We start from the raw sequence: 4,819 nt of genomic DNA on the forward strand, positions 1-4,819 counted from the left end.
GCTCTTCCACCAGCTTTACCCCCAGAAATTCTAAATACTTTCTAAGCACTCACTCTGCAGAGCTCAGCTCAGAAACGTGCGTTCAGAAATCCTCAGTTCCATTCAACGAAAAGGCAACATTATGACTAGGCAGATGGGCTCCAGGGGAAAGAGCAAAACAGAAGGGGCTTGAAAAGGGGAAAAGACCGAGAAGACACTGAGAAGAAACGGGCCAAAGGGCAGGGCAGACAGGGACAGAAAACCTGGGCCACAATGCAAAACACCAACCAGCTCCCACCAGTGCTCTCCCTTCTCTGTTAATTCCAGAAAAATTAGCCTGGAGCAAGGGGGTGGGCAGGAGTAGGAGCATAGCATTTGGTAACAAAAATAGAAGGTCGGGTAAGAAAGCAGGAGACAAAGAGATGGCATTCTGATCAGGGTGAAGTAACTGGGGCGATGACCACGAGCAAGATGGGAGGTTCCTAGATACTCTGTGAGGCACCAACTATGCAACCACGTGTTTCTAACAGAGAACCCAGGGTCTGACCACGTGACACCCACTTTGGCCTTCACCTGCCCTGTGTCTGCAGCAGCTCCTCTGGCTCAGACATTGAGCAATAAAGAGTATTTTCCAGTTCATCTATTTCTTCAGAAGTAGGCTCTGCAAGTAAGTTCACCTTGGGGTGTAGGGCACTGGGGAGGACTCCGGCCTCCAAGTAGCTGATGAGACTCCTCAGGGCCTGTAAGAATCAGTTGTCCAGCATATCTGAAGACCAGTCAGCCTCCTCCTGGGCCAAGTGGAGGATGACGTTGGTGAGCTGGCTGGCAGTGAGGTGGCCCAGAGCCGGAGTGGACTTGCATATGGCCTTGAGGATCCTGAGGCACTGAGATCGGCAGCCCAAGTCGGCCTGGTCCAAAGCCCGCAGGCTCAGCCGCCGTAGGCTGTCATACTGTGCCAGCCAGTGTGGTCTGGCTACAAAGACGGTGTTGCCCAGTGTCCCTGATGGCAGGAAATCAATGACAAGATGCTTTTCGCGTTCATACTGCAGTTCCAAAGTCAGGGCTTCTGGGGGTGGTGCTGGTTGGATTACAGTCCAAGAGGGACCCTATGGCTGGCCAGTTGATGGAGCCAGCCACTACCTTCTCAAATGTGTCTGGCACTGTCTTTGGGGAGAGGTAGCCCCCAATACACCACAGTCCCAGTAACTGCTACCATGAGGAAAATACTCTGGGTTCTCATGGTGAACCAGGTAGAAGACAGAGACATTCATGATGGTGTCCTCACCAGGAATACACGACCACAGGTTCTGCTCCAGCACGAGGGGCACGATGAGTTGGATGTTGTCAGCTGTCACCCCTGCAGGTCATCCTAGAGGCTGCCACTAATGTACAGTCCCGAAGTGGCATGTCAGGCAACATGGCCCGCAGGAAGCTCCAGAGCTCAGCACATATGTCCACAGCAGCTTGCTTGGCCTGAGCCTGCTCACCAGCAGGGATGGCTGCCCAGTTCTGGTAGCAAGTAAGAAGTTTCTCCTGCCAGGACACGAAGATTAGACTTCTTCAAGTCTTCCTGGCCCTTCCTGGCCAATGGTTTGGGTCAGGGCGGGTGGAATGTATCCGTGTCAATGGCCAAGGAGTCTGTGGGAAGGGTCTGCAGGGACCGGCTCAGGCGGGTCTTCATGTCCTTATTTAGCAAAGGTGGTGGGGGGAGGAGCCCAAACAGTTCCGTTCTTCCCAGCTCCTTTTCTCTGAATGGCTCAGGCAGTTGGATGGGGCTGGTAGGGGCACTGATTGCCTTATCATACATCCGCTTAATGCCCAGCATGGCCGCTCTACCCACCCTCAGCATGAACTGGGCATTGGAGAGCACAAAATCAATGGCTGTGCCGATGTGTCATCCTTCTTGCCTTTGCGCTCACCAGAGCTTGCCGTCGCTCACGGTGGAGGGAGACAAGGTAGGAGTCTTGATCAGTGTAGCAAAGCTCTGAACCAGGTGCAGCAGGGCCCGGTAGAGACTAAGCACCGCCTCTGGGCTCCATGGGGCCATGGGAGACTGGCAGGGGCTGGGCGTCAAGCCACAGACTGCGCACGTGCTACCACTCCTCACTAGGGATTCACCTCTTGCCAGGTACCTCTCCCGGAGGTCACCAACCAACATGTCCCCTTCACTTCCGGGATACAACCTTGCGCGTGGAGTTGAGGGAAAGGACTCAACTTTCCCTGATTTATACTTTGGACAGGTGGGATAAGTGAAAGAGGCAGTTTTGCAGACTTATTCACTTTTCCCACCAATACTGATTCATGAATGCCATCATTTCCTCAATAGACCAATGGTTTGATGCATATGCAGTGGAAATTTTAGAATTTCCGGTAGGGCTGTATTGTTATTTGGCCCAAACCAGAGTTCTCTCTTTTTTATCAAGCCAACAATTATTAGACATCTAATGTTGTTTTTTCCTCTCTGGGGCAAATTCTTGGCTATCTCTTAGTTAATTTTTCCAAAATCACATGGCAGAATATCCCCTTAGACCAGAGGTTTGGCTATTGGTTTCCTCGAGAGTAGCAATTTTGGAGGAAATGTCAGTGAGATGGTTTACTTTGGCTTCCAGAGAGTCAAGTCTGGAATGCCCAGGAACCTTAGCCACAGCTAAAGCCGCCAGCAAAAGTATGGCAATCCAATAAATTTGGGGCATAGAAGCCATTTTTAAGTTCATCTCCATTGGAGGCAAGGCAGTCTCATTGTTTCCATAACATTCCACAGTCACGAGCTACCCCAAAGGCGTATTTGTATAAATGTTTGCAGTTTTACCTTTGGCTAAGGAACAAACTCATGTGATGATGTATAATTCAGCCTATTGGGCTGAAGTAACCAAAATGTTAAAGGTGCTATTTCAATGGCTTTGAAAAGGAAATATGCAATAGCATACCTAGCACAATATTTACTATTTTTATCCTTTAAGTAAGAAGCATCAGTAAAACACGAAAAATCTGCATTGGTTACAAGTTTCCTGTAGTGTCATGGAGAGTCAAAAGGTAATCTGTTAATGTCAAGCAGTCATGAGGGGTTTCACTTGGGTCCAAATGTAGCCATAATTCTGAGATCAGATGCCCTATCTAACCTGAGCTTGAACAAACTGATTTTTCTTTGGCAATTTTATGTCCCTTTAAGGCCAAAAGTTTTTTTTTTAAACTTTATTTATTTATAGTTTTTTTTACCCTGAAATTTTAATTATGTACATAAATAGCAACAGGAGAAGGCAGGGTTCTAAGGCATTATCTGTAGGTGAAAGGATTACCTATTAGTCCACTTGTAGTGTGGCATCACCCAAGATAACAAAGAAGCCTCGTATAGTTTTTCCTGAAGAAGAAAGCCAATTTACTATATTCAGTACTGACTTCTCTGCCATTTTTCTAAAGAAATATTGGTTTACTGCATGTAGTTTCCAGTATTTACCTTTAACTGATTAAAATGGGCAGAGCAGGGATGCCTGGGTGTCTCAGTCAGTTAGGCATTTGACTCTTGATCTCAGCTCAGATCTTGATCTCAGGGTCGTGAGTTCAGGCCCTGCATTCAGCTCCATGCTGGGCATGGAGCCTACTTAAAAAAAAATGGGCAGAGCATGGAGCATTCTACTAATTTCCAGGCGAATTCTTCACACTTCTTGGCTTTTGAAAGTTCTCCTTCCACAAATCTTGTACGACTATGTATCCTCATAAACCCCAGTCATATAATCTCCTGCTACTGACCAGGACAAATATGATGGCTTATTGTGGATAATAAACAGAAGCAGTTACTCTCATGAACCCAGTAGATACACCAGCTTCCTTATTTTTGAACCTCTAGCCAAAAGAAGTCCAACAATGCCAGCAAAACACCAAGTTTGAGGGGAAAAATCCTGGAGGTACATTTTGGAGATATTCATAGCTGTCTAACCCCTATTGAACAGAGCTCAGCATCTTGGGCTTAGTTTGTGAGTACATTTTCTGACACCAACTTGCATTTGGCTCACAATAATGTTGGAGGTGTGAGATGCTTTCACCAAGTTGGGCCCTTGGATCCCCCATATATTTAGGTTGACCCTCAGGAATGGAGTAGAGCAAAAGCTCATTAACCTTCATGGTGGTTGTGTGAGGTGAGTCTTTTTTAGATGGTGCATAGACTCAAGTTGAGCAGACTCTGACTGGCTGGCCCCACAGACCTGAATGGCCTTAAACATGTTGCTAGCAGCGGTGGCTCTGGTGGGGCCCAAGGTGGATGCTATTTCCTGTGAAGAGGTTTGAGTGGGGTGCCTGGGTGGCTTAGTCGTTAAGCATCTGCCTTTGGTTCGGGTCATGATCCCAGGATCCTGGGATCGAGCCCCACATCAGGCTTCCTGCACAACAGGAAGCCTGCTTCTCCCTCTCCCACTCACCCTGCTTGTGTTCCCTCTCTTGCTGCGTCTCTCTCTGTCAAATAAATAAATAAAATCTTTTAAAAAAAATTTGACTAAAGGAGCAGAGAGGCAAATCATCTATGTATTATAACAAGGTACACTTTGCAGAAAACTTTATATCATCCAAATGAGCTTTTAAGCTTTTACTTTTTTGTGAAAAGTAAAATTCTGGGAGAGCTGTACACCTGTCAGGGTGTATTGCTATTCCTCCCGAGTGAAAGCAAAAAGATATTGGCTATCCTTATCATCCGGAATACTAAAAATGCACTTCTACAGTGAAAAATTTGCTTTCAGTGGGAATGGGTGTTAGCAGCATATGGGGATTAGGAACAACAAGGTGCTGAGGGGTAATAGTATTATTTATTGTTCAGAATTTCTGAACAAACCTCTATCCTTGGCCATTGGGT

The 4,819-nt window shown here is 46.9% G+C and overlaps 2 pseudogenes across 2 annotated transcripts; both read right to left on the reverse strand.

The window, feature by feature from the left end:
• Positions 1–548: 548 nt before the first annotated feature.
• Positions 549–2,137, reverse strand: LOC308337361 (mitochondrial dynamics protein MID51-like; annotated as a pseudogene). The gene is made up of 2 exons: positions 2,098–2,137; positions 549–1,913 (listed from the first exon to the last, which is right to left on the reverse strand). The product of its transcript is annotated as a mitochondrial dynamics protein MID51-like (transcript).
• Positions 2,138–3,612: 1,475 nt separating this feature from the next.
• LOC308337132 (MICOS complex subunit MIC26-like) lies at positions 3,613–4,196 on the reverse strand (annotated as a pseudogene). The gene has a single exon. The product of its transcript is annotated as an MICOS complex subunit MIC26-like (transcript).
• Positions 4,197–4,819: the final 623 nt, after the last annotated feature.

The sequence above is a fragment of the Martes martes genome (assembly GCF_963455335.1).
Source record: "Martes martes genome assembly, chromosome: X".
NCBI lineage: Eukaryota > Metazoa > Chordata > Mammalia > Carnivora > Mustelidae > Martes > Martes martes.